The sequence below is a fragment of the Anser anser genome, assembly GCF_964211835.1.
Source record: "Anser anser genome assembly, chromosome: 25".
Taxonomy (NCBI): domain Eukaryota; kingdom Metazoa; phylum Chordata; class Aves; order Anseriformes; family Anatidae; genus Anser; species Anser anser.
The window spans coordinates 5,238,478-5,246,691 of NC_139746.1; the positions used below are offsets into that span (position 1 = coordinate 5,238,478).

General features: G+C 57.4%; 1 long non-coding RNA gene across 1 annotated transcript; it reads left to right on the forward strand.

Moving 5' to 3' along the window:
* Positions 1-646: 646 nt before the first annotated feature.
* Positions 647-7,283, forward strand: LOC310886389. Its single transcript, XR_014575294.1, has 3 exons — positions 647-783; positions 5,218-5,380; positions 6,798-7,283. It is a non-coding gene; the product is annotated as an uncharacterized lncRNA (long non-coding RNA).
* The last annotated feature ends 931 nt before the right edge of the window (positions 7,284-8,214 follow it).

Below are 8,214 nucleotides of genomic sequence, written 5' to 3' on the forward strand. Positions count from 1 at the left end.
TTTTTTCCTTGCAGCAAACAAAAAACTCTCATAGATGGTTTCTGATCAGGATTTTCATTAAAATGTTTTTTTTCAGGGGGGAGGTGAAGATAAAAGATGGAGACAAAAATCCCTCCCTTTGTCATCTTTTCTTTCATTCTGTTGTGTTCTCTTTCCATGCCCAGGGAAGCTGGATGTAAACAGGACCCTGCCTACAACCAGCTTTGAGCAAGTACAAACATTTCCGACATCTCGTTTGCCTTTGCAGAGCATTGGGTGGCGAGCTCGGAATAAAATAATAATAATAAAAAAAAAAACAACAAACAACAAAATAAAAACAGAAAAGCCTCAAAAACGCACACCAAAAGCACTGCGCTGCTGCCTGCTCCCCGCAGCTCCGAGGGGCCGGGAGCAGAGGCATTTCCCTTTCAAGTCTCTTGGCCGCTTGCCACCCTGCCCTCGGCGCAGGTGGGCGATTCCCATTACTGCTAATGCAAGTTAAACAGAACCACCTGCCGAGCACGTGGTCCGTGCGGAAACCTCCCGAACTCCACCCGAGACGAGACAGTTTACGACCATCGCTGGTTGCTGAGGCTCGTTATGGTCTCACGTAATTACTCTTCCTCTCATATCTTTGCTGTGAATGAGAGATAAAGAAGGCAAGCATAGCTCGCATCAGTAGGTTTCAGAGTTAACATGACTAGAGGAAGGAATCATCTTGATGAGCTTGCTTGTAATGTAGAGAGAGGGGCTTGGGGAGCTACTGTGGTCACTGAGAGGTTGCTGTTTTTTGGCTCTTTGCTGGTGGGTTCTGGTTTGTGACTTCTATTTTCCATTTTCCCCTATATAGCGGGGGGAAGCAGCTCAGCTGGGTTCGGTGAAGTATCGGCAAGGCCCGTTTGCCAGCCTCAGTCTGCAGAGGATTGCAGGCGCTCGAGGAAGAGGATGGTGCCTTGAAGGCAGCATCAGGTCTGGACATTTGGGCTGCGTGGGGGTTTGTTGGGCAGTGCCACCGTGCATGTGCTCCTTCTTGCTCTGTGAGCGAGGCTGGAAGCACGCAGGGGCAGGTAGCTCCTGGAAAACCCAAAATGCTGGAATTGCTCCCAAACACCCTCCTCTCTCGGAGGCTGCAGAGCCCCTGATACCTGGGGACATGAGAGCTCTGGCAACGTGCCCGGGGAGGCAGCAGGGGCAGCACCACGAGGCTGTGCTGAAAGGAAGGGGCTGGCAGGGTGTTGGGGTCCCCGAGGGGACACGTGCCCATCCCAAAGCCCCCGGTGATGGGTGCAAGGAGCCGGGGACCACAGAGCAGGAGATTCAGATGCTGCCTGGTCCTGTGCTCGCGTCAGAGCTTCGATGTGAGCAACTGGGAATCGGAGCAAGGGGAAATCACGCTTAGCAGGCGGGTTGGCAGAGCAAGGTCTGATTTTTGCACGCGCTTCGCCTGTGGCTGCCGTGTGCGTGCACGCGAGGGTGCTGCTGCTGGGGTGCTGCGGTGGTGTCGGAGAGGAAATCGGGGGGTGCAGAGCAGGAAGATGCTGCCGAGTGGCGAAGGCAGGCGGGCACCCACGTGTCGGGCACACGATGGGTGCAGAAGGTGCCACCCCCCCGCCTGCCCAGCACGTGAGACCTCCGGGCACCGCGAGGCAGAGGGACCGGGGCGGGGGGAGCGCGAGGTGTGCTGGCCCTTTAAGAGAATAATTTCGGAGCTGGCCTACTGAGTTATTGATTGGCGCTATGGTAACGTATATTAGATTATGTATGGCTGGAAATGTGTTGTGGACTGGGAGGCTTGTTTGGGAAGCCAGCACTCCTCTTCTTGTAAACCAGCTCCCCGCTGAGGGGCTGGGGTGCGAAGGGTCTGCGGCGTGCCGGCTCTGCGGGGCTGAGACCGGGCACAGCTCGAGGCACGTGTGGCTGGGGGCATCCCTGGGGCAAAGCGGTGGAGGCAGAGGAGATTTTTGTTCAAAAGGGCATTACCAGGTGGATGGGAGTGCCCAGCAGCATCCTAGACTCAGGAGGGGCCTTTCAGAGTTCACAACACCTGGATAAAGGCAAGTCCCAGCCTCTCCGGACAGCCTGCCAGGGCTTTGGCTTGGCTGTATCTGAGAGAGCTGGCGAAGCCCAGTTTTGGTTTAATTGCCCTGGCAGAAGCAGGGCAAGCAGGCTGCAAGGGAGGCGGGTTGACCAGGCAGGTGTAAGAACTTCACCAGCTGGTGGCTTCCCACAGCGTGGGCTCCGTGTTGAGCCCAAACCCCGCCAGCTCCACGTCTCGGATGCGCTTTTGGCTTGACGGGGCAGGGAGGGCTTCTTCCATGGCAGCAGGGAGGTTCTGGGCTGCTCAGGGAAAGCTGCTCGGGCTGCAGCTGTGCGATGGTGCCTGGAAATCCTGCAGCAGAGAGTTGGGGTGCCTGGGAGCTCAGCGAAGCCTCCCTCTGTGCATGTGTGCCGGCTGTCACCGTGCCGGCCCCACCTCACCAACGCTGCTGGAACTCCACAGCACACAAAGCACCTCCAAATGCCCCAAACCACTGAGTACCGGTTCCCGACTCATCCTGCTTCTGCTACGAAGTCCTTTCCAAAAGGAACCTGAGGTTTGCAGCGCGGTGCAGGGGCTGAAGGCGCCGTATTGATCCCGCCGGCGCTGGCCTCGCGCCGTCACCTTTCGGTGCTGGGCACGGGGCAGTGGGGAGGCAGCGGAGCGTGCACCGAGCCCGGTCGGGGGTATTGTGCTGGAGTAATTGGGCTTGGAAAATGAGAGGCTTTGAAATCCTTTAAAAGCGAGGAGGGAGGGGAAGGGCCCTGGGCTCCCCGTGCTGCCGGCTGAGAGCAGGGAGCAGCTGTCCCGTGGGGGACCCCGGCGGCGTGGGGACGCCAACTGCTCCTGCAAACCCAGGCAGGTCCTGGGACGCAGAGGGGCAGGGATGGAGGGAAGGGGACAGGACCTTGGGAGGAGGTGATGTCTGTGGGCACGCACGTTGCTGGGGCTGCAGGAGGCTTGCTGGAAGTGTGACAAGGGATTTTTTGGGGAAAAACGAGGATATCTCTTGTATCTTGCATGGCTGCTTTTGTCTGGCACTGGTGTTTGCAGCTGGCAATTCAGTGCTACAGCAAAGATCTCTGGGTCCAGCAGCCACCAGGTATTGAGACATATCTCTTGGAGGCAATTATCAGCGACTGTTCCGGTGCTAAATACGTCGTCTTCTCCTCCCTTTCCTTCCCATCTTTTTTTTTTTTTTTGGTCTCCCAGTGTAACATAAAAACATATTGATCGCTCAGCCAGGCGCTCCGAGCATGCGTGCGATGGGAGGCAGAAGGCTGGGGCCATCGGGGCTGCCCGAAATTCCAGCAGCCGCAGTGCCCGCAGCACCCCTGCCCCTGGTGCCCGGTGCCATCTCCCAGCTCTCTGCACTGCGCTGGCGTCCCCAAGCCCCTGCTGGGGGAAGGAGGCAGGAACACCGACCTGGGCTTGTGTGGGACCCATCAAGCCCAGGGCCCCTGTTTTGGGCAGGGCTGTGCGTTTTTCCCCTCTCCGAAGCATCTCTCCTTGCCTCAAGCAGGGAGGAGAAGGTGTGGGCACCTGGGTGCACATCCCAGCCACGAGTGGTGATGCTCAGAGCATCACAGCAAGCCGAGGACGTGCCTCCCTGCCCTCCCACACCCCCGTGTTTGCTGCTGGCCAAGAAAAATTAACTTCAACAGCTTTTCCAAAGCCCGGGACTAACCTCCAGCTCCCAAATGCCCTGCAGCATCCACTCACCAGACCGGGAGAGCAGGAGATAGAAAAGGCATCGCTGCTTTTCAGCAATTCCTCTCTGCCCCAGGAGCCTGCAGGTGCTCAAGTGCTGTCCCCAGCTGCAGGGGTGGCCCAGCCATTGTGGGAGCCACTTGTCCCCATCGGCAGGCTGGGGACCCTGGCTGGCACCGAGGTTGTAGGGGACCTCGGGCTGCTCTGGGGCTGAAGTTGCTTAGAAGGAGATTGCTTACGGCCAGGCTGGGCTTTGGTTTGTAAAGCCTTGGGTTCTGGGAAATCTCAGGAGAATTTAAAGCGAATTTTGGAGGATTTAAAGTGAATTTCTTGCTTTCTCCGTGCACAAGGAATTGCCAAAGGCTGAAAAGACCCCACTGTGGGTTTCAGGGGCTCAGGGAGAAGGGATGGGTCCTGGGTACCACTAATGCATCGGTGCTGGGGGGTGGGGATGGTTTTAAGCCCCTTCTCCTGCTTCCCTTGGAGCTGTTGGCTCCTGAGGCTCTGTCTGAGCCCAAAACTCCCAATGTCCGTGCGAGGTGGCTGCTCCCTGCGCAAATAGCCTGCCCTAAATTTTGTCCTGACCAGGGAAATGACGTGTGCTTTTTTTTTTTTTTTTTTTACTGTCCAACTGGTGTGAGCTGCTGCAGGGCAGGATGACAGGTGCTGCCCGTCCCTGTGCAGGTAGTGGGGGGTGGCCAGGGGGGAACAGCATCGGGGGGGGGGGACGGATGGACGGACAGGAGAGGGCGGTGGTGATGACAACAGCGCTTGGCTCATCAGCACGTCTCTGATAGCAGCTTGGAGCCCTCTGCGATCGATCAAGCCAAGGTGCACGGACTGCTTCAGATCTATTTAAAGAGCCTGGCTGCCTGGCCCCGAGGGGGAGAAGCTGGGAATAAACCCCCCCGGTCACCGCTGCGCCTCTCCGAGGTGTCCCAAGGGGCTTCCCAACCCCCTGCCATGGGGACACCCCCGGTGCCACCTTGTCCCTCAGCTCCGGTCCCTGAAGTTAGAGCATCCCAGCTCGGACACGGGGCAGGGGACGCGGCGTGGGCACGGCGCAGTTGTCCTTCGGCCGCAGCCCGGGTGCTGGGGAATTGCTGCTGAGGTTCGGGCTGGGGGCGCAGCTCAGCACCCGGCACGGTCACGGCTCAGGGAGCAGGGGAGGCTGGGCTGGGTGGTCGGAGTGCGGGGTCTAATCCTACCCCCCAGGACCATTGTGCCAAACATCCACCTCCTCTCAGCACTGCTTTGATCCCGTGAGGTTCGGGCTGTGCCACCCACCCCAGCAGTGACCAGGGGACAGTCCCGGGCCATGGCCACCCCTGGGTGCAGCACCCAGGTGCGTGCACAGGGTCTGGATTTGGCCGTGGCTGCGCAGCACAGGGAGCAGCGAGGCTCTGAAACTGTCCAGCTCCCAGGATTTCTGCAGAAGATGCTGCTTGTTTTATTTATTTATTTATTTATTTATTTTTCCTTGCTGAGAGGAGCCAGCAGCTGCAGACAGAGCGGGGCATTAAGGAAAACAAATGGGCCGGAGCCGAGAGGGAGAAGCCCGGATACGGCCGCATTTGTCAGGCTCCGTATCGGCATGTGGCCATCGCTCAGCAGCCCGTTATACCTGGAAACGGCAGGGGAGCGCAGACAGAAGTGAGCAGACGGGGTGCTGGTGGTGGTGGAAGGAGGTGTAGGGGTGGGGAGGGCAGGATCTGTCCCCCACGGAGGCAGGTGCTGGTGCCTTTCTGCAGCGGTGGGGTGAAGGATGTGGCCCCAGCCCAGGGAAACAGCACTCCGCTGCAGACCCCAGCACCTGAAGCTGGTGGTGCTGGGGGTGACGGCACAGGGACGCAGCTGGGGACCCCATGGCAAGCGCCAGCCGGGTCCTTGCTCCGCCGCTGGGACGGGCAGGATGCGACGGTCCCCGTGGTGCCCGGCTCCCAGCGGCAGCACGTCGGGTGGTGGCAGCTGATGGGCCCCATGGGCTGCCATCAGGGTGGCTTTGGTGGCATAACGGGGTGCCTGCCACCAGTATGGGAACAAGGAGGGGGTTGGCACAGGGGAGATGGTGCCAGGAGGCAGGAGGAGGATCAGCCACCCACGGAGCTCCCTGGTACGGAGACATGCAAAATTTCAGCAAAGTCGTCTTTTGGCTGTAAGCTTTGGCTCCAGGGCGGGTGGGTCCTGGGGGGTCACCTGCAGCTGGGGGGTTGCAAGGTCCCTGGGGTGGGCAGCTGCACCCATCAGCCTCCAGGGAGCCCCAGACCCCCATTACGCTCCTCACCACCCGCTCTGCCTCCCCTCGCCCGGTCCCCTCATTAGCTGCAACACAGAAAAGTGTTTTGAAACCTTTGCAGAGGGGTCCGTCCGTCCCCCCCCCCCCCCGGCCTCTGCCACTTTTCCCGTCATGCTCATTAGAGCCCTGAGTATCAATCAGGCAGGCGGAGATGAAAGCCAGCTGGGGATGCATTACACACCTTGGAGAGGGATGAAAGCGCCTCTTTAGTCCTAACAAACCTCTCGAAGCCGAGATGCAGATGGACGCGCCTCGCACCAGCTGCCTTTCATCTTAATTTTCTCCTTTTGGGCTCCTTGTCCCGGCGGTGTCATGTGCGTGACAAGTGTGGTGGCCTTGGGTGGCACCCAGGGCTGGGTGGTGGGCAAACTGCAGATATACGGGGAGGAAGATATTTTTTTGTCCATCTGTCCTCCCTAAGGACCCGGAGGATGACCCAAAATGTCACCATCCATTAGGAGCCTCCACAGACACCTCTGGGTGCAGCGTCAGTCCCTGCCCAGCCCTGGGGACTGCTCCCACGGAGGCAGGTAGCAGGATCTGGCTCATGCTGGGTTGTGCTGTGCAATAGATTTTAAATTTAGAAATTGTTCAGATTTGTACTTTGAAAAAAATCCATGGGGCATTAAATATTTACAGAAAATCAGCAGCTGTGTAAATAATAGAAAAATCCAATATTCTGAGAGTGGACCGGTTTTCAATAAATTTGAAAATTTTATGATATTGTTATTATTATTTATTGCCTATTTTATTTGTCGGTGTCTCTTTTCACAGGCCGTGTGGATCTGGGTGTTTCACCAACCTGCGCAAAGCGAGCGGCCAGATTTCCTGGGCTGCAGCCGCCCCTGCCCAGCATCGCCACTGCCCCCTGAGCCCGTCCTGCTCATCACACCGATGGGCTGCTCTGGGAGCAGGCATCCCGGGAGGGTTTCCTCTGCTGCTGCCTGGGCAAACGGAGACATCCTCTGAGCATCCCCACGTCCCTGAGCATCCTGCATCTCCGAGCATCCTGCATCCCTGAGCATCTCCACATCCCGCAGCATCCCGCATCCCGCAGCATCCCACGTCCCTAAGCCAGCAGGTCCCAGGCACGGGGCCGAGGGCGCAGCAGGAGCCCCGCAGGGGTGGAGGGCTGCGGAGGGTGACGGCGACGTAGCACCTACTCTAATGGGATCCTCTCCACAAGTAATTAAGCCTCGGCTAATGCTAACCGTAATGTGATGTATGTATGCCTTTAACTAATCATTTATTAGCCTCGTTGATGGTTTGTCAATATTAATTCATTTATTTAAACAACTCCGAGCTGTAATGAAGATGTTTGCTTTAAGGGGGAAAAAAGAGATGGAGCTGCCAGGAGATTTTTTGTTGACTCGATGGATGTCGCTCTGCCCTGGGTGATGAGCAGCGTCCCTGCCCTCGAAACCTGGCCCCTCGCTGCCAGCGGTGTCCCCAACCTGGTGGCAGCCCCCGGAGCATCCCGAGGGGCTGCTGTAGGGACCCCCCCCCCCCCCCCCAGCACCTCTGGGCTGGCTGGGATGGGGCCACCCAAACCAGCTGAGCGCTGTGGCCAGAACAACTTTGTTTCAAAGAATTTCCATCAGTTTGACCTTAAAATGTTCCAGCCATACTTAGACGCCTGAAGTCAGACCCAAATGTGCTGCACGACCAGGAACAATTGGTTTCTGCTGACTTTCGACTTGCTAATGATTTCAAATTGGTTTTCATTTCAAATCAAATTACTTCTATTTAATATTTTTTTGAGGTGGGGGAGAAGGAAATTGACAAGAAGCTGAAAAAGATGTATTTTTTGTCCCATTTGATAGCCCAGGTTGGGCTGGATTTGCTCCTCCTTCTGCAGCCCTTGGGTGCCGGGGCCAGCAGGGTGCTCTCCAGGGGAGCATCCCCAGGGAAGCTGGGTCCTGTGCCGGGGCTGTGCCAAGCGGCTCCTGCAACACGGGCTTTGGTGCTGGCCCTGGATATTGCAGCAGCTGCTTTCAGCTCTCCTCGTCAGCTTCTTAACATCAGCTAGATCACAGTATGAAAGTTAACTTTCTCTTAAACAGGCTTAATTAGCATCCTTCAGACAAACATAAATTAATCCCGGGCTGCTCTGGAAGATGCGGAATTTCCCCTTGATCAATTGCCAGTCCTGGCTCCAAACAAACTCCTCCAAAATCCAGACCTCACTTTG